Source organism: Corapipo altera, unplaced genomic scaffold (genome assembly GCF_003945725.1).
Source record: "Corapipo altera isolate COAL_440 unplaced genomic scaffold, ASM394572v1 0, whole genome shotgun sequence".
In the NCBI taxonomy this organism is placed as follows: Eukaryota; Metazoa; Chordata; class Aves; order Passeriformes; family Pipridae; genus Corapipo; species Corapipo altera.
The window spans coordinates 44,441,180-44,467,598 of NW_020884872.1; positions in this window are offsets into that span (position 1 = coordinate 44,441,180).

Genomic DNA, 26,419 nt, shown 5'->3' on the forward strand with positions numbered 1-26,419 from the left:
TTAATTGCATTGAATACTATATACTAAATGACATGTTTGAAATGTTGTAAGAACTGCCCTTCACATGTCCTGATGAAGCAAATCCCAAATAAGTGTCTTATTTTCAAAGCACATGACAATAAAATATAGCAGCATAAAGTCAAACAGAAGTAACTGAAGATCACAAAGCTAAAATCCAAAATGTTTCAAGTTAATTTTGTATTGATCTGCTAATTGTTTCATAGATTGGAGACCAGACCCAAATAAGGACCTAGCTACTCAAATGCACAACCTTTTCAATATATAAGACTATTCAGTAATAAAAGTTATTAATAATAACAATAAAAAAAATCTGGAAAAAGCTAAAGTTAAACCAGTAAATTTCGTGTGCAGTTTTGATTCTTTTTATTAACAATATCTTTAGAAAGAAACTTTAAAATCAAGACCTATAGAGATTCTACATGCCAAGAATCAATTGTGACCCTGAGTACTTCCAGTCATTAAATTTAGACATGGGGGTAACTGATGCTCATCGGCAGATTAATTTGTTATTTGCAATTACCTCAACATAACCAAAATTTCCTAAGAAGGGATAGTGTGAATATCTTTGGATTCAGTTCCTGTTTAAGTATAACAAACCTGCAAAAATACGTTCTTCTGCCATTTAAAAAATGCATTTACTAAACACACCAACAAACTCATCCAGATCTGAACTAAGCAGCGTTGCCATTATTTACCACTTTATTTTCAAACACTGTCATAGGACGACAGAATTATAACTTCTTTTATTCAAATGATTTTTATTGAAACATTCATCTAGACCAGGAAACAGGGGTGAAGTTCCTGTCATAACCTGAGGACATTCCCTTCTTCTCTGACAAAAAGTACCATAATAACTGGGCAATGCATTTCCATAAGTAAAAATATTCCTCACCCATTTTGAGAAAGTTGTTACAATGTGTAAAAAGATGTATTTTTCTTTACTATTATTATTTAATTTGAAATATACTATTTCAGAACAGAAATTATGATATCTGGGATTGTGCCTTGGGAAAAACTAGAGGACCTAGGCCCAATTAGCTTTTCTTTTTATTTCACTACGGGAGATTTAAGCTTCACGCAACCTCAGTAACACAGAGGCAAAGTGAATACTTGCCTTTTCCCATTGTATCTGACAGAATGGAATTTTTTTTTTTCTATAATGGAAACTCAAGTGTGATTCATGGGCAATATCTGTTTTGAGTAGGTAGCATCTTGTCTTCACCAAGGGCAAGTCCTGCTCAAACAACCTGGTGGTACACTACAATGGAGTAACTACATCAATGGGCAAGGGGAAGATAAATGAACAGTTGTCATTTATCTGGACTTCTGTAAGGCCTTTAATCTGATCCCTACATCATCCTCCTCTCTAAATTGGAGAGATATGGACTCAATGGGTCCATCTCTCTGAGACTGTTGTTGGACAGTGTCACTCAGAGGGTAGCAGTCAGTGTTTCAGAGTCCTGATTGAGATCTGTGACAAATGATGTACCTCAGGGGTCCATTGTGGGACCAGTGTTATTTAATATATTAATTAATGACACAGACAAAGGGATCAAGTGCAACCTCAGCAAATTTACAGATGACACCAGGTTGAGTGGTGTGCCTGACACACCTGGAATGCCATCCAGAGGATCCTGGACAAGCTCGAGAAGTGGGCCCATGGGAATACCATGAGGTTTAAAAAGGCCAAGTGCAAAGTGTTGCAGTTGGATCAGATCAACCCCCAGTATCAATACAGGTTGGGGGATGAACAGATCATGAGCAGCCCTGATGAGGACTTGGGGGTACTGGCGGATGAGAAGCTGGACATGAACCATCAATGTGCACTTGTAGCCTAGAAAACCAACTATATACCGGAATGCCTTGAAAGAACCGTGGCTGGTTGAGGAAGATGATTCTGTCCCTCTTCTCCACTCTCATGAGACCCCTCTGAGAGTGCTACATCCAGCTCTCGGGTCCCCAGCACAGGAAAGACACTGATGTGTTGGACCGAGTCCAGAGGAGGGCCACCAAGATGATTATAGGGATGGAGCACCTTCTATGAGGAAAGGCTGGGAGAATTGGGCTGTTCAGTTTGGAAAAGAGAAGGCTTCAGGGTGATCTAATTGCGGCCTTCCAGAATCTCAAGGGAGCCTACAAGAAAGATGGGGAGAGACTTTTTATAAGAGCATGTAGTGATACAGCGAGGGGAAATGGCTTAAAACTGAAAGAGAATATGTTTAGATTAGATACTAGGAAAAAATTCTTTACTGTTAGGGTGAAAAGGCACTGGAGCAGCTTCCCAGAGAAATTGTGGATGCCTCATTCCTTGAAGTGCTCAAGAATTGTAGGTTGAATGTGGCTTTGAGTAATCTGCTCTAGTATAATGCTGGGGCCTGAAGAACTGGCCCTGAGCCAAAGTTGACCTATAAGCTGAACTTTCCAACCTAGTATTGTGTTTAGCCATATATCTGCTTATTAACCAACATGATATGTAATCCTTAGTAATGCTTTAAGAATACACGTTTATGCTTATTAGCACAGTATATTATTAAAAATTAATAAGGCTTGAATGTGTTTTAAATATGCCTTTTATTTTCAGCCAACATTGTCAAAAACAGTAGGGCCTCACATGGCCGCAGCTGGTTCATATTTGAGATATCATTGTAGCCTCCGCTGGGAGGGAGGAGGGAGAACATGGAAGGAGGGGTGAGGGGAAGGTGTTTTATTTCTCATTCTTTTGCTCTTATCCTGTTAGTAATAAATTTAACTAATATTGCCACTTTGAGTCTGTTTTGCCTGTGAAGGTAATCAGTAACTGACCTCTCCCAGCTGTTATCTCAACTCATGAATCCTTAGTTGTCTTTTTTCCTCTCTTCTCTGGTCCAGTTGCAGAGGGAGAGTGAGAGAGCAGCTTTAGTGGGTACCTGGTATCCGGCCAGGGTCAACCCACTACAAGCTTCTAAAAGAAGCCATCCCTGTAGTCCCCCACTGCTACCAAAACACAGCCACAGAAACCCAATACACTTGCATACAGGCTGTACAAATGCATAGCAAAATCTCATCCGTGTTCTTCATCTTTACACACTTTGTTGCATTGGACAGTTCATATAGTGACACCTGCCTTTACATACAGGCATGTGTGTCAGTGTGTTTTGGGGTCAGCTTCAGTGAAGTTTTTTTGAAGTGCACTGCTGCTCTTACCCAAGGTATGTGCAAAGAGCACTTTTTCTATTCAAAGCAAAGGGCAGTGTGGGTTGTGTCACAGAGCTGCTTGTCCAGGACCCAGCATCTAGTCAGGGTCAACCCTTCAATACAGTTACACACCAAGAAACCACTATTGCTTTACATATCCAAAAAGTAGTAAAAATAACACACACACATACACACACACACTAAAAAAGACTAAAACCTATTTTTTAGTGTTATGAAGTAATCATATCAAAAGGGACTTTACTGTAACTTTCACAGGGGTGTTAATATCTGCTTATTATCTATTCACTACCTGCTCAGAAAAGGGAGAGAAAGTGTATTCAACCTTTGAATTTTTAAATAAGGGGAGAATAAGATGAAAAAAAAAAAAGTAGAGATGGGAGAAACTGAGACATCAAGCTGAGTAAATGGTTGACTAACAGTCTAATAATTTTTTCAACCTTTTCCTTTGTTTTCACTCCAGATACAGCACATCTGTTCATAGACCTGACTTGTTATGTCATGTTCGATTTAGTCTGTACAGGGCAGGAATCGTCTTTGTGCTGCATCTAGGTGGTATATGACATATTTCATGCGAAAATGAAATATGCCGGTCGAAGAAGTGGTGTTCATCTCAGTAAGCAGCAGTGAAATACTGTAAAACATTTTTGTAGAGCTGGGCTCATGTGTTTCACCAAGGTGAAGGACAATTGCCTTTTGAAGGTAGATATTTGTATGCAGTCCACAAAGAGTTTAGGACAGTTATTATGTGTAGGTTTGGTAGCACTAATGAAATTAACTTTTCTATCTTACCAAAATGAACACAACAACTTTTTTTGTTTAAAAACTTAAATTTTATTTTTCATTTTTTTGTACCTATTCCAAATTCCTAATCATTAAGTGGACTATTAATAATATAAAGTAAAATAGTATAGAATAAAACAGAACTAGTACCACTTCTAGGGAAAGATATGTTTAAGCTGCCATGAGTTGCACAGTGAAGTCTACCTGGAGGGAAAAAAAAAAGAGAGAAAGACAGAGAGAACTAGAATGCTACTATGTAGAAATCCATCTCTAGGGAAAAAGATAAATGTTATATTTCCAAGAATATACATGTTCTCCACTTAATCTGTGGTAATTTAACATATTTTACACACAATTTTCATCTATTTTTGGCCAGATAAGAATTGTTCAATTGTTTATAGCTGATTGGTTGTTTTTTTGGTTGTTTGTGGTTTTTTTCTTTTTTTTTTTTTAAAGGGAATTATAAAAAGCTTTTCTTTTTTTCTTTTTTTCTTCCTTTCTTTCTTTGTTTTTCTTTCTTTGTTTTTCTTTCTTTCTTTCTCTTTCTTTCTTTCTTTTCTTTTCTCTCTTTCTCTCTTTCTCTCTTTTTCTCTTTTGCTCTTTCTCTCTTTCCCTCTTTCCCAAGGGCACCTAATTGGAAGATAATCAATACTTTTTTCATGTTCTGCAAAGATAGGAAAAAATGGTAAACATTTATATGTTTTCATTGTTTTTATTATAATTTCAAACTAATATTTGTTAGAGAAACTGTTAACTTTTTGATGATAAATAAGCAACAAATAAATGAAGTTTATGACTGGGTTATCAAGCAGTATGTATCAGTCCTATCACCATGAAGACTAAAAACCACGTCAATCTTTATAAATTTTCAGACTAACATGACTTCCCTGTTCCAGCTGAACTTTATCACTACTCAGTGTACAACCATGTCCTGTTAACATATGTCTGGTAATATCACTCTCCAGTTCACACTGCAGTTTTAATAAAACTGAGTAACTAAAACTGAAGACAAAATTTTAGTCCTGGAGTAATTTATTTTATATGTCAGAGTAAGACTATTTTGTTCAGCAGTTTGATTTCTTTTATGCTTCTATCATTTTCTTCTGTTTTCCTTTTTACCACTGATCATGCTCATCAATATATATACTTTTCTTTGCAATTTACCTTTTCCATCTGAACCTGTATCTTTAGTTTATTTATCTTCATTTTAGTATTACTTTTTTTTAAAGAAGAGGGCTGGAATGCAGGAAGGAGAGCAAGGATACATATAGCCTATGACATTGATTTTACTGAATCTCAAGAAGAATGAGGAGGAAAAGAATGTAGAACCATTGCAAAAATTAATGAAAAGGGCTGAAAGTTCTGAAATATTTATTTTAAATTTAAGAAAATATTTTGTCTAGTGTTTTTTGGTTTTTCTTTTGAGTATTGAATTTTCTTGACAGTATAGAAAAGCTTTATGGTTAGGAAGAAATAATTTTCCACCATTCAAAAGTTCTGGTGATCACATTAGAAAGAGTTTTCTCGTGAAAGATAAAATATATGGATTAAAATGATTGAGCCTTTCACATCTCACAGAAGAACGTTATATGAACTTTAATTTCTAATCTCCTGAAACACTATGCATTCAGAGTTCAGTAATGTTTCTATAAAATCTATTTGATAAAAGGATATCTCTAGCTCACTGTTAAAGATGTGCTATAAACAGTTGTCTTCAGGAAAAACAGTATCTGTAAACTCCAAAATCTCAAGAAGTACTTGCCAGGAGGCAGAGTTAAGATACCTGGACTTGAGAAAAAAAGTGAGATTTGAGTAACACTAATGTCAGAAACCCTACCAGAATAATATTGTCAGAAATTCACCATTCTGTCTTGTTTTAACTGCCTGGACAGTATTTGGGTCTCAGTCTCGTGATCAGAATCGCAGAGGATGAATGAGACCATTGGTGATATTTGTGCTTCAATCTTGGCTGGATCTGCAGCCATGTGGCAAGAGCCATTTACTCCCTCACTTGCACGGGAATACAGTATCTGTGGGGAGCAGGGAAGGACTGCTGCATGGCCAGCATTCCCACCAGAAAAGGAGTCTGGCTTGCTCCAGATTAAGACCTGGGAGGTGTAACAACCAGATTAGGGGCAAGTGTTGGAAGCCTGGGCACACGGGGGAGTCATGTTCCAGGGAGCCTATTCTTTTGACAGGCATCAGTTTGCAGGATCAGCACAAACAGTTCATTCCAGACCACTGACAAGGGGTGTTAAGAGTAAGGTCCCGAGATCAGGAGTTTCTCATTTTCCATCACTATGAGTGTTTAGGAAGCTATAAATTCATAGAGAGAGAATTATTTCATTGCACATCCATCCTTCATGTATGGTCTCTAGTAACTGCAGATCTCTTGTGTGCATTAACAAACAGATGTATCTCTGTAGTAAGATGTTTGATAGAACTTTACATGTAGGGGTTTTTTAGAACACTATAACTTCAGAAATTTTATGTTTTATCTAACCTTTTTATTTGGGTGGGAAAAAAAATATTGTATCCAGGAGGTCTCTATGGGAGTGCTGTTGGATGGGTGGCTGGCAGGGGAGGTTGGGAGAGTTGCAGGAGAGCAGGAAGTTGTTAACAGCAACACCTTGGCACATGAGTAATAGGTTATTTCACCATTCTACTAATACTGTTGATACTAACAAGGACAGACCTGTCAACAGAGTAGCTGAACTACTGGCATTTGTCATAATTTGTCAGCTCTCACATCTCTTTTCAATTCGAGCTGTGCTTCCCTAGAATGTCAGATTTTTGAGAAGGGCCCTTTTATGATACTCACAAGGCAAGCACAAGGGTACAATGAAGTAGATTTCCCTGAGTAATTACATCTGTCAGCAGTGGCAGTATTTATGACCCGGAATCATTAAAAGACACAAAAGATACCAGGATTTTGCCCGTACTATCTGCATGAGGGACTGCTACTGTCAACTATCGAATGTCCAGAGGAAAGGTGGAGATGATGGCTTTCAGAGGCCCCAGTAAGAGTGGCAATATGCTGGTGATAAACAAAGACATTGGTGTTTCATTAATGCATACCTGCATAACTGTTAGCCTCAAGTAACACAGTATCACTACCTTATGTATGATTGCATTTTGAATGTTAGCTTGATTTCTGTACACTACCTTTCAATGACAGAATGAAAACAGCTATTCATAAATATAGTCCCACTTTCTCTCTGTTCTGTTGTCAGCTTTAATTGAGAGTGGAGGATATTATGTCAAAAGAGTTGGAGTTTCAGGTATAAAATTTCAGTATATCTATAATTTCAATGATGGTAAAAGGGCCCTGGCTACATGACTCCCTCACAGGGTTAATTAGCCAAAATTTTTAGGGATTATGAATATCTGTTGTAATAGCATTCTGTCTAGCACTTTTTATCAAATAGCAGAAAATATTATCCCTTCAACAGTTAACAGTTAATATTTGCCTATTTGAGGCTGATATGAAAGCAATCTCACAGATATCTGTAGATAGATGGTACAGATAGATGTGTAGATGCAGATCTAGCCATAGACATGCATATGAAAAAGAGATGGAAAGTCATACCAAAGAAGGATGAATATTTGAGGGGATGAAAAATCTTTTGTCAACTCATTAATTAGATAAGGATTCCAGGAATGGAGGTTATTTAATACGACTCGTTCTCGTTTGCTAGGTTTTGGCGTTTTTTCAACTAAGATTTTCTCAAATGTTTGAGGTACAAGTATGGACACATAATCACAGTATATCTTTTAAGAAATTAGACCCCCAGAGAAAGACATTATTTTTTAATACATTTTCTGAAGAAGACACTATTTTTTTTTAATGTAAAATTAAAGTTTATAACAAGAAAAATTGTTTCTGAAGTCACTGATGCAGAAACTTAACAGCAAAACAGCATAAGTTGCTAGTGAGAATTTAAGAACAGATATTGCATACTGCAAGGGAATTGTGGTTCTACAATTCACACAGGAAAAATAACACTGGATCATCAGAATAGCAATATGGTCTTTCACCTTCAGTGTCAAGTTCTCAGATTTGCAGTGAAGTAGTTTCTATCAAAAGCTGTAGTAATAATAATGTGAATTCCTTCCTGCTTTCTATAATTTAATAATCCACGGTCTGGGATTCCAGCAAAATTTAGATTTTGTATAGTGATGTCAGTTGATTCAGAAAAGATTACAAAGGAAATTAGAATTTTAGCACTATGAAGGAAAGGTAGATTTACCAAAGTAAAATACAACATACATACATAACTTTTAACATCAAAGCAATCTTCTAGTTTTTGTTTATCCAAAACTATATTGCAACAATAATTCAATTAGCAAGGGTTGATATTTTAATAAATCATGAGCATTTTTACAATCCTTGATTCAGGGTTCACTACCAATAATTTCATGAAACGAAATCAGCTTGAAGAGGAGAGTTCTGGTGTGTACAGTGAGAAACAGTGAATATAACCTGATTTTCTTTAAGCAAAACCTAAAAAATTAGGCTAAAATTATCATAGTACTAATTATTGTAGTTCTAATTGATTTAAAATATACTTTTTAAATTGCTTTGCCCATACACATTATTTTCTGTGTCCACAAAAGTAATTTCTGCTTAATATCATTGTATTGTAAATATCTATTGAATTGGGATACAATTAGCATAGTGAATGCAGGGCTTCATTTGAGTTAATGAAGATATATTTATTTATAGGTATTTTTCAGGTCCTCAGTGGGATGGCTTGAAAGCAGGCTGAAACACAGCATACTCTGTGACCTTTGTCCATCTGTTCACACGGGGGCCTTATGATACCCATAACTCACTATCTACATATTGCACCCAAGAAGTCTTAAAAAACCTTGTCCATCCTCCATCAATAACATGATACTTCTTCAAGGCATGTAAAATATGTGTTCATGGTTAAAGATAAGCAGGCAATCTGTGACCATTTTCAGCTCATCTACAGTCCTTGTAAATCTGTTATTGATTTCACAGAATATCACAGAATATTCTGTGTTAGAAGGGACCCACGAGAACCAAGTCCAGCTCGTAAGTAAATGGCCCATGTAGGGATGAAACTCACAAGCTTGACAATGTCAGCAGCAGTCTCTAATCAACCGAGTCAATCTCAGGGTCCTAAAACAAAGAATAAGTGCTAACTTTCTGTGTCAGATGGCGTATATTTTTTTCTAACACCTGTACTTGATCATAGAGTCCTGCATATAGTTCGGAGGTCCATGGTACAGGAAAGACATATGCCTGTTAGTACAGATTTGGAGAAGGGCCACAAAAATGACCAGAAGGCTGGAACACCTCTCCTACAAAAACAGGCTGAGAGAGATAGGTTGTTCAGCCTGGAGAAGAGAAGGCTCTGGGGAGACCTTGTTGCAGACTTTCAGTTCTTAAAGAGGGTTTATAAGAAAGACAGAGAGAGGTCTTTCAAGAGGATCTGTAGTGAAAGGACACAGGCCAGTGGTTTTAAACCGAGAGAGGGTAGATTTAGGTTGGTTATAAGGAATAAATTCTTCCCATAAGGTTGATGGTATACTGGCAGAGTTTTCCCTTAGAAGATGTTGATGTTCCATCACTGGAAGTGTTCAAAGTTAAGTTGGATGGGGTTTTAAGCAACCTAATCTAGTGGAAAGTGTCCTTGTGCATGGCAGGGGGTTGGACTAGACAATCTTTGAAGGCTCCTTCCAACCCAATCCACTCCATGATTCTATGAAAATCCACCAACAGTAATTTGGAGAATAAGTATGTTACATTTGAAACAGACAGGTTGAAGCACATATCCATACTTAAAATACAGAGTAGAAAGAATCTAAATTAGTTCTAACATTTTGATACTATTGTAACAGGACACTATTCGTAGACTTTACTACTATTAGGGAACATGAAAAAGCGACTAAGAGGTCTAATATGTTCGTCAAGCTTTGAATTCATAATGTGTGCATTTAGTTCAACATGTCTTTCCCCATTGAAACAAATTAAGTAAATTAAAAGTCCCATTTCCAAATGTCACCTTCTAATTATTCCTTTTTTACTATATTTTAGCATATCTGCTAATTGCTTCAAAACTTTGTAAAAGGACCAAAACCAGATCTCTGGTCTAGCAATCTTCTTGTAGTATCACATATATTTCTGATTTATTTGTTGGAAAATGGAATAATGAAACAATTGTTCTAGCCATATCTGTGTCTTTGTACATGACTAGATTTATGTGACCCTAACTTAAAGATAAAAAAAAGTCTTTCATATTCTGATTTAAATCTTTGGAGAAAAACATAAAACTAAATTCTTGTTTGTATTACATATTTGAGATTCTTGCCACACATAATTTTCACTTCAGAAATAAGTCAAGAGCAGACTAAAAATGTTAAATATGCTGAATGTTGGAAGTTCATATCTGGCCTCACATTAAACCCCACAGAGGAAATATTGTGTCAATAAGTATTAACAACAGTGAGTACATAGTATATTTAGACCCTCATTTCAAATATTCCAAGAGAAAATCAGTCAATCTATTTTTTTTAAAATATATATGTAATTTATGTCAAAAATAGAAGACAGATAAAATCTTGCTTTTCCATTCAGACCTCAAAACAGTAACAACAAATTATATGCAAAGTACTCACACAGCTATTATTTCCCTTTTATGTTTTTAATTCTCCATTCATTACCTGCCTTTCTTTTAACTTTAATCCTATTGGGGTTTTTAATGCAAGTTGAATTTTAACAATATATTATGATATTTACATACTTTCACCCTTTTCCCCTGACTCAAGTTTCTAGTTCTCCCTCTTTTTCTAGGAGACTATAGCAGCATGGCATGCAGCAGGGGAATGGGTCAGGTCATAAACAGCAAAGGATGAAGGCAATGCAAAGGTAATTACTTGTCTGGGGTCCAACACACAGTGACATTATGTGTAGAGTGAGCTGCTTTTAATTTTTCTAGTGGGTATATAGGCAAGTAACCTTTGAACTTTCAGCATTCCTTTAACAGGAACCTTTCCTCCTAAGTAAACATCAGAAATAAAAGACCTTTTGAGTGTGTAAGTAATATAACCACTTATTGTAATGGTATTTAGTCTCTATGTAACTGAACATATTAAGTTCCTTCTCTAACAATGTGAACCTAAATGTTTTATGTTTATAACAAACAATTATAAAATAGAAATTTCTTCCAGTTTCTTGCACCTATCCACAGGTAGCAGCTTGCAAATGGATGATATCTGAAGACTTCGATACATATACCCAATTAGCATTCCTCTACATAGTTTTATAGAGTTTACAATTTGGTATTCAAATATATTAACATCTATGTGCTAGAGTGACTCTAAATTAAAAAGCCAGTAAGATATTTTCTGTGTTTTAGGTAGACATACTGAACAGCGGTGTACAGATCATCAGGGCTACATACTGTACCCATTAAAATATTTTTTTCATCTGTTGGATCATCTCCATGATTTTTTTCTCCATATAGTATATATGAAATGCTAATTGTGTTGTGAGAAAATAGAAAGTAATAAAAAATGAGAGCAATTATTTTTTTCCTGAATTTCAGTTCAATACCATGAGGTTAGTGATCTTTTGGTATATTCGGTTACATGTGTAGTAAAAAAGTACCTGCCTACTGTTTATTGATAAAGTGAAATAAACTCTGGCAGCATTCAGAAAAAGCACAAATGCAATTCTTTTTTTAAAGAGTTATTTTGCCTATTAAATTGGTAGAACACCTTGAAATATTCTGATTTTTTTGATCAAATCAAAGCTTGCTGGCCTACACAAATTTCTGCAAGCAGTGCTTAAGTATATTAGAGTTTTTGACTCAAGCACTGTTCTATATAAATACATGAAACAACTTGTGACAAGCAAGTCACTGTGAAATGGTGCATTACTGAAATTTTATTCAAGAAGAACTATAATATTTTAGTGTATTATTTTCCTATATTAAAAGGTAAGATGTAACAATCTAAGAATTATTATCATCTCTTTTCTCTGAGAACATATATGTTGTATGCCACAAAGCATCATAATATATTTCTACTACTTCCTTACACTGATTTGACAACATAGAGAAAACCTAGAATATTTATTCAGAATAAATTGTACATGAAATAGTTGACACGGGTCCTTAACAAAATATTTATATGTGCTTACTTTTACCAACATGCAGAAAACCCTTTACCAGTGCAATGTTATACAAGAAAAGCCTACTTTTTCGTATGGGCTTAACTATCAACTTTAACATCCAGTTCCTCCTCCTACTGAACTAACCTTTTGACTTGCTATGCTTGACAGTAAACAGCCAATGGCAATTTTTCTCTTGAAAATATTCCCATCACATGTTGTACTGTCAAAGTGATTTAGGCCACTGTTTCTGAAAATGGTTAAAGTTGCTTCCTTTTGCTACAAAAGTATTTGTATGGTAAAAGCAATCACATATTGTGTGTCTCATTAAGAGTGTTTTCTATCCTTATCATAACTTCTTAAAATAAGTGACAAACTTCATATGTACATAAATAACCTTCTCCTGGAAGTGTCTCCTAAGAGAAGTTAAAATATAATAAAATATAATCAGAGTACCTTGATCTGTGAAGGATGACTGATACGGATTGTTATTGTCATATAGATTTATTTTGCTGAAAGAGAAACATTCTTGAGTGAAATGTTATTAATACTAGATTAGTCTTGTCAGCAACAACATACTATTGCAAAGAATTGAAAAAAAAAAGAGTTGTAGAAGTTTTATTTTCTCAAAAACTTTACTGTCTAGATAAATATTAAAGCGTAAGGTTTTTGAAGATTTTCTGATATCACTGAAATTCCTTTTTTTTAACTCTGAAATAATTTGTTTCTGGAAAAAAAAAAGCAGTCTCTGAAAAGATGTAACACATATGCTTTATGCTTTTTAATTTCTTTTTTTAATATACCATCTAGATGAGAGGTCTATGATGTACTCTGCCATTTCAACACTAAGGGAGAGGTTGATATCAAATTATCAAAGCAAGCATTATATTACTAAGGAATCATCACATCACAGTGTTATTTTCAAATTTACTTTTTTGAACAACCTGGTTTATTCTGACATAATTCGACACGTATGTTAAAACTCAGAGGCACAGGACTTATATATTGGGGGATGGACTAGATGACCTTTAAAGATCTCTTCCAACCCAAACTGTTCTATGATTCTATATAGATGTAAACATTATAAAGTAAATAGGCATGCTGGGAAATATAATAGTAGTAGTAGTGCATATGGGATATACAATTTAGTGTATTTACAAGTATGTACTTACTATGTAGGCACAATAATAGGATGCTTGTAATAGTGCCTGATTAGTAGCGTTTGCCTTCCTTTTTTCAGACCTTATTTCCATATAGTTATGTTTTTGAGAAAACTGAGCTGAAGTTCTGAATAATATTAGTCTGCATCAATCTGAATTTTGGGAAACTTTTGGATTACATGATCATATGATTCTTAGAAAAAGTTTAAAATTCTTATGTTTTTACATTACTTGAATGAACCATTGGCTTTTTCATCAAGGATACTTTTTCCTTATATTATTGCACAAATCTGTCTACATTTTTTTGACTACAAAATCTGTAAATAGCTTTATTTTGCTTGTACACGAGCAAATATATCTAGTAAAGCCTCCACCCAACCCATCTTTACCTGTGTATGGTCAGCGTTACCAGTGCATCTAATACTGTACATACTGCTGTACGTGCAGAAGCAATGGGTTTTCTTACTGATGGTCTAAACTGCTGAACTGTATATACATTATCATAACAGAAAAAATGACATTTGTTTTAACCCATCTATGGATAGGAAGACCTGTACTGTTTGCTCTGGTCATGATTTTTTGTAACCCCCTAATTTGTGAGGAACTTTTTTCATCAGACTGCTGGAAGTCAGGGTGCACAGAGGATTACATCTGTATGTCAGATAACTGATTTTCCCATTCACTTACATATTCCAGTCCTTTCACCAGACACATCTCATAAACTTTCATTTCTTTCAGGAAGTTAGTTATGGAGCTACTTCTGAAACAAAACTCAGATATGCTTCAAAAAAAAATTCTGGACTGAAAACAAATATCTATACATAATTGTGCCTTCTAGTGACAGGGTCCTGGAGCCATATGTCATTTCTTAGAATTACAGGATTTTCAAAGTCAGAAGGAGCCTCTGGAGATCATTTAACCCACACTCCCTGATCAAAGGGGGTTCAGTAAGAGTAAGGTGTATGGGATCATACCTGACCGGCTTTTTATTGTCTTCAAGACTGGAGATTCCACAGGCTTTCAGACACCTGTTCCACTGGTTGACTGATGCTACGGGTTCACCCCATCTGATAGCTGAACACCCATACAGCTGCTCTTGCCTTTTTTCCTTTCTAATATATACTATCTACAAGGCATCATCTTGGCTGCAGGGCTCAGCTGTGCCTTGTGGTGCGTTGGAGATATCTGGAACCAGCTTTGTTTGGCACAGGGCAGGCCCCGGCCTCTCTTCACAGAGGCCACCCCTGCAGCCCACCTTGAAACCTATACACAGTACAACCATCATCATATTAAAAAAGTGTTCACTTATGTATAAGAATTCCCTATATGTCTGCTTTGCCCATTGTGTCTCAAGCTGCCACTGGACACCACTAAAAAGGCTTTATTTATTCCCTCACCATCAGATATTTGTACATATTGATAAGATTGTCTCAGCCCTCAAGACTTCACTCCATCAAGGTGAACAGTCCCAGATCTCTCAGTCTCTCCTCATGTGATGGATGCTCCAGTTTCTTCACCATCTTGGTGGCCCTTCCCTAGACTTTATTATGTCCATGTCTGTCTTGTACTAGGGAATCCAGAACAGGACTCAGCACTCCAGATGGCCTCACCAGTACAAAGTAGAGAAGAAGGATCATCTTCCTTGACCTGCTGGTGACACTTTTCCTACTGTAACATAGGAGGTTCTTGGTTTTCTTTGCTGCAAATGTGCATTTCTGCTTTGTGTTCAGCTTGTGTTTACTCGGACCCTAGGTCTTTTCCTGCAAACCTGTTTTCGTATATGAGTTCCCCTAGAACTCATTGTATACACCGTCAGATATTAGCATTTTTTTACCATTCTTTTCAGTGATTTCTTTCAAAATCTCTTTACTCAGGTACAATACTCTGACTAATCCCCATTAAAAATAGTTTCAACATTCAAATCTTTCTACTAGCCTCTCTTATAAACTTTGAAGCAAATAATTAATTTAACTTCATTTGCACTGGTTCCATTCTCTTTGAAATCTTATTTTACACTCTGATTGCCCCTGATATCTTTTTGATTCTCTGGTAGAATTCTTCCTTCTGACTTTTTCATTAAAAAACAAATTGCATCTCACAAAGGAAAAAGCATTTCACAATTTTTTTCTTATATAAGGCTATGGTTTGTGACTATTCTATAATAATTGCTACAGAAATTTTAATAATAATATCTTGCTTAGAGACTCCAAAAATCATCACCTATATGAAAGTGTCATTTCTAAGGGATGTTATAAATGTCCACTGCCTCCAAAACCTGTGGCCCGGTTGACCCTCTGTCAGTTGTTGGAACCCAGCCCCATGCCCTCAGGAGTCAGGTGTCTGTCCATGTTGAGAAACGTGTCTGCCACTTTCCTGTTTGCACGTTCAACTAGTAGTAAGACTTGAATGGGTATCCAAAAGATAAGTGCCCACTGATGCACGAACACACGGACACATGCACACACACACATACACACATCTAACACTAATAGAGCCAGTCACAGACAAGGTGCTGCTTTCAACAGCACCCACATAGAAGACTCACACTGGACACCAGCCCAAACAGCCATGTCTCCTCCTCTTGGTCTGCCAGAGAGGCAGGAGGGTACTAGTGCAGCAGTCTAGAGGCACACACATCCCTACCTGGATCCCAACTCTTCCTATCCACCCAATGGGTCCTATACATATTTCTCACATTACGGACCCTCAGGTCTGCATCCTTACCACTACGAAAGCTCAGGTTTGCCTGCAGTTTTCTCATAGCCCTTAATTAGTGTGACTTGTAAGGATTTCTTCTTATCTTAGTCTCATCACGTTTGTCTGTCGGATTTGTTTCTCTACATATTTTCTTTATGGTTTCCTTCTTTTTCTTAACATATCATTTAACATCATCTTTGATCAGATAATTTTACTGGAATAAACATTCTCACATTCCAGGTACTGTTGTCAGTTAGTCTGACTCACCAGTTTTGGTTCTTATTGCTGCCTGCTTAACCATTTGTGTGTCTGATTTATGTTTCTGTATGTTTTGTTTACAGTTTTCACTTTTTCTTATCCATTTTTGCATTGAAAAGTCACAGACTATATACTCTTCAGGGAGCAGAACCTTTCTCTTCCACTTTCTAGTACAATCAGTTTTCACACCTTAATTTAATGGCTGATAGAATCCATGAATATTCAAAGACAGTTAGACTTTTTTTCTCAGTGACCTCTAGTTAGGATACTTAATTCTGATAGATGTTTATTCTCTTCTATTTGCCTAGGACTACTGGTAAATGCTGAATTTTTTTTTTATGTAGTTGATACTGTAATCCTACTACTTAAATTTTCCAGATATAAACATGGAATTTACTTATGAGATAACAAAAATTTTCCATGTAAATGGAGGATCAGAAAGTTAATTCCAATTAATTTATATAGAGTATTTGTTTTTTTCAAATTTATGGTGCCTTGAATTTTAGTCCCTGGTGGAAGAAAGAGAAACACACAAAGCATTCCAGAAAACAACTCAAAGGATCCAAATGTCTTTATTCCTATTTCTTTAGAAGTTAGGGAAATAGAGGCATTCAATAGTAATAGAGCACCAAGTATTAGAACACCTCGGTCTTTCCACTACCAATGTTTACAGCCTTAAGTACTTTGTTAAAATCTATATACAGTTTTTGTGATTACATTCACAAAGGGGCAGGGGAGATTGCATGACCTGAAAATCAAAAAACCTCTGATGTTTTGAGATTACTTTAACTGAAGTTTTCTTGTGTGGTTTGAATACATATTCTCTGTATTTGTAAGTGAGAGAACAGATTCAAAAAATAAGAGTAGTGAGAAAAGGCAGGATTAAGACATATAACAATTGATTACTCTGCACTGATGATCTTTCCTCGTCCAGCCTTCTTTGAAAAATCAGGATATGACTGATAATTCTGCTGTTATGAAAGAGAAAAACAGCTGAGATGTTTTTTTCTTTTTCTTTTCCCTTCTTACTGCTAGCAGGATAGAGCAGGATTTATTAGGATGCATATCACAGAACACAACATGAGGAATCAAAAGAACCAGAAAACTGACCATAAGGAAGTTGTTTTAGGAACACTGCTGCCAAACTATTCTTGCTCTCTGTATGGAAGAATAAAGGAGCTTAATGGGGAGGAAAATACATAGTCTCTCTCAGCTCTACAGGTTTTAAAGCAGACTTTGATCCTAAAAACTTGACAAGGTAAGATGTCCTGACAAACATGTAAATAGAAACTCTAGTATATTTAATCAAAAGTAGAAATGGAATACTTATTTCTGGAAAGCAAAATTCCTCTAAAGAATATAATTACATGAGGAAACTAGAGTTACTTAATTATTCAGGTAAAATACAGGAAAAAGCATTTCAAGAAATGTGATTTAAAAGTTGAAATATTTCTTTTTGTTGGAAACAGATGCTAATGTGTTCTTAAACATGGATGAAGAAGTGGACAAAGAAGAATGTTAAATAATTTGAAATTATATGTTTGTTTTACATTTCTGTTCTCTGCCTAATACCTGGTTTTGTAGGTGGAAAACAAAACAGAAAAGAGTACACTGATTGGAAAAAAAATTGTTTTTAAAATATTTGTGTTTCAATTTTTTTAACAACTGAAAGAAAAAATTATTTATACAAAATCACTTCCAGGTAGAATACAGTTTCAACACTGATACAGAGAAGAGTTTTTTTGTGTAGAACTTCAAAGTGAAATATTTATTATGGTATTTGGAAATTTACCTCCTAAGCATAAGACTGTTTTTCTATCATCTGTCTCTGCCAGAGGTGTAAATTGCTGCCAAACCCTATGAGCTCCTTTTAAAAACAGAAAAATATATTCAAACGAATTAAGATCTAAAGATTGCTCATGGACAGTCTTTAATTTACCTTACTACATTCATGGAGTTACTCCATCTTGCACTCTGTTTTTAACAGCATTATAGAAATTAAAGCAAAATCTTATGGGTTTTTGTTTTGGTTGGATATTTTTTAAATAATTTGTAAGGTTTTTGTAATTGGTCTTTAGTTGTCTTTACTGTCAGTAGTAGTTACAAACTTTTAAAGAAAAGAGAGTTTTAGTTCATACTTGGCAGGAATTCTTACTAACTGCTTTAATATTGTAGCCTAAATATGTTTGGGGCATTAAATCCAAAATTAGACACTTGAATTGAAAAATGGTGACTGATTACACTGTTCTTTGCATGACATCTATTTCAGAATTTTGAGTTGTTTTTTTTTTTTTCATAGCAGTCCAGGAGCCAGAACTCAAAGAGCTCTGATTTTTTTTTCTCCAGTAATTTTCTCTTGCAGAGACATTAAACCTCTAAACCTCCAAGAACTCCTCTAGCACACGTATTAATGTGATACCTCCTTATTCTCATAGAGCTATACAAGCAGTGTGATAAATGTATTTCTAACAAAGTCAGTGAGATATTGACTCAATATTTGGGGCTATCTAAACATAATGCATTTACATATAAATTTGGAGGAATATAAGAGAGTAATGAAATAAGTAACTACAGAAATATCATTGACTTTTCAACAGAAAAAGCAGAAGTCTTCTTTATAATGGCTGTACTACTGTTGAAAAGACATTAATACATTTCCAAATAATATCTGTTAAAGGATTAGCCACTTCTTCAAATAGTATTAAAAAAAAAAATATATTTCCTTCCCCTATTTATCTGTTCACTGAGAACTATGCTACTGTAGGATTTCTAGCTTAAAAATACAAGCTTTGTCTACACTGAATTTTGAGAATAGTCCTTAGACAACTGAACATACTAAACACACTTGTTTGCTGTATATAAACTCAGCCTTCAAGAGGAGGCTCTGGCATAGTCAGTGCATATCCTTCAAAACACAGAGGACCTTCTTATGTTTGAACGTGTTCCATATACAAGCTTCCCATCAGGCACAGACATAGGCTGGCTACAAGTAACCCTCAGAAATTCTCAGTCCATGTGGCTAGGAGACTAGCAGGAGGTAGAGCAAATTTAATTTACAACTGACCTTTCAGACACTCTTTCAGACACTCTTTCAGACTGCTCGTTCAGACACAGACACACTGCTAGAGTTTCCAAAATTCACATTGTTCAGTTGCTGTAACATAGATACATACATCTTTAGCGTCAAATCCTGTCATTCCTGAATATTCAATCTTGTTTCCCTCTCTCTGAACCTATGTGAATTAAATATTTGACAGGTTTGGCTGTAGTGAATAATGTCATTTGAACAGTGAAGTCTCAGTATATTTCAAGATGCACAGATTCAAATTCCTTTTCGACCCTGTACTAGCCAAATTTTTGTGTAGGATTAACACAGAAAAGAGAAGTTAGGCAGGTGGATATTTTCTTGCACACTGAGGCCAATAGCCCAAGCAAAACTGTATTACAAATTACTAGTAACATGCCAAAAATTTTGTAGCCGCTCTAAAAGGCCTCATAACAAGGACTTGTCAGGCTTCGTATCTGAACCCCTGTCTGGAGTTTTGTTTCAGCTTGTGGAGCTGTAATGGTAACTGTCTAATAGCCTGATTGTTCTAATATTAACTTCATTTTCTGCTGTTGTGCCGTATAAAGTTTATCATCATAGTAATTTTGATACATTTAAGTAAAAACTACAGACCAGTGACAACACGATAGGCTGTGTAGAGTGAAGTATGTGATGAAACTGAATATGTATGTGTTTGTGCATTCATATGTATATTATACACACATATTAGTTTGGAAATAGGTATCTCTGTCAAGACGATTTAGAAGACCAAATTTAGTTCAGTTAAGAAACTTTAAGAACAAAGCCATTTATTAACAACACGTTTTGTGCTAATTGTTAATTCTTAATCATTATCACTATTTAGCACTGCATATAAAAACTGTTAGGTCTTAACACTTCTAAACTAGCTGTGAGCACATGCTGCAGCAAAGGTGATACTAAATAGCACAGAAGAAGCATATGATCTCTTTCTTCCCCAGTTTTCCCTATTTAAGCCTGTAATTCTTGTGTTGTTTACTCACCCTTCCCTCATGCCCTGCTACTGATGCTGATCAATCTTGTTTTTGGTCTTGCCAATCATCCTTCTGGTGTGCTCAGCAGGATGCCCTGCCTTTTTACAGTCCACTGTGATTATTTTTTTCTTTGTTCTCTATCTATTACTTCATGGGTCACTGTTCACACATTTTTGTATGCCCCCTAAGTGTAATTATACGTCTTTGACTCACTGGTGATCAGATTGATCACATACTTTTGAAAAATGATCATGTTGTGTTTACCTATGCCATCACAGTGCTACAAAGTACTTACGATCTGCTAGTGACTCCGACAAGTCTAAATATATTCTTCCATTTGGATTTATGGCAAACCATTACCTGTTATATCTTAATTAACAATTTTATTACTTACAGATGCCTCTTTTTTTTTGCTGCATAGGACCTCAGAATAAGAATGCAGGTCAGTGAAGTACCTTTTATGTGTGAAACCAGCATGATACTGAGATACCAAGGCTATTAATAAACCACCAAAGATAAGGTAATACTTATTGAAGGATACAGCTTAAGGAGGTAGGTGTTGCAACATTTTAAAAGAGTAGGTACCCGACATATGTAAAACATATTAAAAAGAGTAAAGCAAATGCACGAGTAATAATTTTAAGGAGACCTTTCCCTAAATAGTAATTTTTTTCTTAGGTATTTACTTTTTATTGTAAAAACTAGCTCTGGATCAATAATAGTTATTTTATTACACTATGTAGATTGCAATTAAATAGTGTATTTTCAATTTTCATATAAATTATCTTTCTTTGTTCCACACTATTTGTGGTGGGAAAAAAAACTTGATGGAGATGACTTCAGTTGTAATTTCAATGCAACAAGTGGGTGGAGAATGTAGGAAAAGTAGGTGATGAAAAGTGAGACTCAACACCAACGACATAATTTTAAGAAATCACTTTTTTGTCTTGTCCATTTGCTTTATTTTTATCAACACCAGTGTTAAATGTTAACAAAAATGTCAGCCAGAAAGAATACTAAATATATAGCCATATCTAGGCAGTCAGTACAGTTTCTGTATATACTTAATATTACACCTCTAATATCATGGGTTACATGTTTGTCATATGACATGTGAGAAATGGAAACATTTGAGAATTTCCCAGTGAATCTTTTTTTTTACAGGATGGTCTTGTTGAACTAATTTCTGATTTTTCCACATTGAAAATTTAACGCTCATTTTCCTTGGGCTTTTTCTTCATATTATTGCCATATAAAGTGCATGTACTTGAAGATTTTAAGGAGTCCTTCTTGGGTTAACCTGCATGTGCACTAGGGAAGTATGTAGATCGCTAAGTCAGGAGGATTCATACATAAGGAACCATCATAGTACAACCGGTTGGTAGTGTCATACCTTATCTAAAGGAGGAAAACAAATGTAATAGTGAAAATCAATGGCCTTATTTTCAAATGATGTGAATACATGTTCTACCTGACCCTGAAACCACACTAAAGATTGTCCAAATCCACTTCAGACAGCAATGTTATATTACTTCATAGTTTCCATAGCTCTATTTTTTTTGTAGGTTCAGTCTGAGGTGATATTTTGTGACTGTCCATCAGAATAAACTTCAACAACAAACATATAAAAAGCAATTAGAGTGGTTCAGTCACTCAAAATTCTTGAATTGTGTTGGTTTCTAAGGTATTGTTCTACTATGATATTGTGTCTGGAGCAGCAATTGCTCTAAAGGCTCCAGACCTCTATTATGAAATAAAAAATTGACCGGATGCCTATTCCTCTTTTTTTTTTCAATGTCTTGTATCAGAATATTAAACAAAATGCAGCATAGTAGAACTGAATGAACCAATCTAATTTTAGCAAGTGAAAATCCAATGGATTTTTTATTAATGCATAGCAGAGATTTTCCCCAAATAATTCTCTACAAAACTGTGCTTGTGTGCCAAGTTGGTGTATTCAGGGGGAGTAGAGTTTATCACATAGTGAAGTGTTCATAGGATCATGCTGTTACTGAGTAACTCAGAGATCTTAGATCTCTAGTCCAACTTCCTGCTCAAAACAGGATCAGCTGTAAAATTGGATAAGGTAGCTCAGATTTTTTCAAGTTGGGTTTTGGAAACCTTCAAGGACAGAGTTCACAAAACCTCTGGCCAGCCTGCTCTGTGCTTGATGCATCTTGTATTTCCATTAAATTATTTAAAATTGTTTGTCTTTTCTGGACTTTATGTGAGAAAAAGGGCATTTTAATACTGCTTCTGCAGGAATGTACTCATTTTAAATTACTTTTTTCAGTTCTACAATGAGTAGGTCAAAAGAAAAGAATAATTCTTATGAATAGCATAGCTTTCAGTTTCCATACAAAAGACTGTGTTTACTTTGTATTCTCTAAATTGAGTACCTATATTTGTCAAGACCATAATTCTCTATCTTCTCTGGTGTATAAGGAAATAGGATTAATAAGATTATATTTTATGGATAATTTTACTGTATATTTAAGTTCCTGTCTTATACTGTATTATATTTGTGGAAAAAATATTTTGGAAGTTGTTTTGACTGGTACTGGAACTAATTACCTACTAACTAGAATAAAAATTACCAAACTGGTGGTGAACTCTTTAATAAAATGGACAGTAAGCAGCAGCTGAATCTGTTATACATTACTATTGTGAGGAAGTAAGATGAAGGGGCCACGTATATACTCATAGAAACCTTCTGGTTAACTAAGCAGTAATTTTAAAATATTCTGTTACGAATGGTAACTGTGCTTTGCTCTGTTGCATTACACTAAAGGTAAAATGCCTGGCTGCAAAACTCCATTAATGAACATTTTCATTCTGTAGTTTTAACATGAATGTCAATAGCAGTGCAGAAAAGCTTTTACGAGCTTGCTTGAAGTGCTTTCATGAATACACAGCTTCATTTTCATATGTGCACTTCTAGTTATGTTATTGACATATGCATCTGTTCCTTTTAAATTAAAAAGCGTCCTCTGCACCACGTAATTTGAATGTCTTGGCCCAATATTTCTAAGGTAACTCTGAGACATGAATTGTAATTAATGAATTCACATGAAAAATGTTCCTGCAGAATTTCCTTTACAAATACCATAGCTCTGGTTACAGATATGACGAACAGCTTAACTGTTCACATTGAAGATCTATATAAGAATTTCAGAGTTCAGCTGCACTGTTAGTTGCTTGCAAAGTTAAAATCTTTTCACTAAAATCCTTGCTGTGTTGCTAACTTATTTGCTGAATCACAGCATTGTTTGGGTTTGAAGGAATCTTTTGAGATTATCTAGTCCAGTTCTGCAAGTGATGTTGACTCTTCTGGTGTGTTTTGATGTATAACCCTGTGCATTAAGTTTAGGACAAGACATATACTACTCTTCATTATATAATGATTTACCTTGTGTTAAGGGATACTAGGATAGGTGCAGTCACCTCCAGCAGCTCCAGCCCAAGGCTCCCTTTTGCCTGTGTGCTGAAGTCCAGACCAGTGTCCAGTGGACTCAGGCTCTCTGCCCAGGCTGAAAGATGCTGCTGGCTTCCCATTTACAGGTTCAACCAGTAACAAAGCTGAGCACATGTCCCAAACAAGGCTGGTTACGCAGGCAACCACAGACAAGGATCTGTCTTCAACAGCAGCCACATAAGATTCACACCAGACATAATTCTGGAGAGCCACATCCTTTCCTCCTCTTGGCCTGGCAGAGGCAGGAGTTCACTGGTGTGCACACATATGGCAATATCCAGGTTCACAAGCACACACAGAGTTACACATCCTCAGAGAACCAAGCACAGCTCCTCTACTGCCTGGCACCTCTGACTGGATCCTGGTCTCTTTTACTCGTCCCACAGGTCCCCAGTTCTCCAGCTAACACAGCTGGATGGTCACTGCAAACATGCAGCACTCACACAGTCATCCCACAGGCAGCCCATGCTAATGGATCCCCTTGAAAATCAGCACAGACTCTGCCCAACCAATCCCCTAGCCTGGACCCAACCTGGACTCTTGTTCATCAGCACATCAAACTTGAAGTTTAACAGTAAATACACATGCACTCCTGGTTTGGTGAAGATACATACACTTGCTTCCAACAGTCAGTATCAGACACACAGGCTCTGACCTTACAACCCTGTTCCAGTGGCCAGCACTGTCTTGCTCACTCTGGTCCACCTAGTAGCTGATTTTCAGGTACAAACCATCCTCATCCAGTGGTTGGAGGTTAATGGTGCCCACTGTCTCCAGAAGCTGATACTGATGACACCCCATGAGCCACAGTAGCTGACATTTCAGGACAAGGGCACTCCCTACTCTAACTCAGGTTAGAGTAAGCTGAACACCCAGTACTCTTGTGCTAATCTCTCCAGTGGTTTGCACTGAATCTTTGCAGAGTCATATATGTACACATAGAATAGAGTGCAATGACACTGTTAATTATGAGAATGTTTAATAAGACAGGACAAACTGCAGAAATCAGGAACAGAGCTCAGCCAGACAGGCATACTGACTGTCCTTGTCTAACATACCTTTTGCTATCTATAGCATCTCCTTTATCACTTCTCTACCCTCTCTCCCCTGTAGCATGGGTTTGTATAATCCTGTAGATTCCCTCCCTCCTCCTAGTCTGGTGTCAGGACCTGCCCCAGCCCTCCCCCCCACCCCACCCTGATTTACCTTCAGTTTCTTGATAGCCCATAAATTAGTGTAACTAGTAACATTTGATTCTTATCGTCGTCTCCATACTACTTTGGTCAGGTTTATGTCTCTATGTTTCGAGGTTTTTGTTATATTTTTCATCCTCCTAGTTATGAGATTTCTGATCAGATAACATTGCTGGAGTAGAGATTCACACACTACCACACACTCATATAATTAAAATATTAATAATCAAACTTGGTTTTCATGACTTCCTCACACACATTGCCAGGCAATAACTTCACTAAGAGACTACAGTGCCAGAACTAGACAAAGAGAACAGAATAGTGACAGGAATTAACAGTCCTAGCACTGTCAGAAGAGATAGCATAGCATAAAAAGACCATACAAGACTCTAAGTCATCAAGTAAGTTCATGGTGAAAATACAGATCCAAAGTCTAACCAGGAATCTATCCACAGAGCAGAGTTGGAAACAAATCCCATAATTATCAGGCAAGAGACTATTATGGCTAAAATGCAAGCCATAGCTTTAGGTCTGTTTCAACAGTGTGTATGCACAGAACATGCCAGAGATAAATATTCATCCAACATACCTCAAACAGGGAAGTAAAACCTAGGACCAAGCTTAAATAGAGGTCCTGTGCTCATGGGTAGGAGGTGTGTATGGGAAGCTCCAGGTGATGCTGCTCAAGTTCATTAGGTCTTATCAGTGCACTCAGAGCCCTGGCAATATGATTGGAGAGAATTACTGGAGAGAATGCCAAACATTGCTAAAGTCAGGATAAATATCATCCTCTATTTTGTTATTATACCAAAAAACAGTCAACACACCACAGAATACAAACGGGATGTTCAGGTATGATATGTTCTTGGTAAATTCATGCTGGCTGCTAAAAATCACCTTGTTTTTCATGTGTTTGGAAATAGTTTTAAAAAACTTTGCTCTATAATTTTCCCCAGTGTCTGAAGATAAGCTGACTGGCCAATACATCCCTGACTCTTCTTTTGTCTCTCCTTAAAGTTGACACCTTCTTTCCCCCCCCCCAAATTAACATGACTTTTCACAGATGATAGAGAGCAACCTCCCAGTGACATAACTCAAGTATTTCAGCACCTCTGAATACATCTCACCTGGTCTCATGAATCTATGTATGTCTATTTAGTTTAAATGACCCATAACTTGATCTTAATGCACCATGTTCTTCACTTCTCCAAACTGTGGCATTGGTTATGTAAATTGGATTTGTGTACTACATCTAGGACTGTTGTGGGAAAATTATACTGACAAATTATCTGAGGAAACCTAGGTCTTCTAGGTTGTTCTTTTTCACATGAATGCCTGATTTACTTTATGGATTAGCAATGCATAATGAGAATTTTGCTGTTCTTTACTTCAGCATCTAAAGTGTGGGTTAAATGATATATGGTTACTTAAGGCTTTT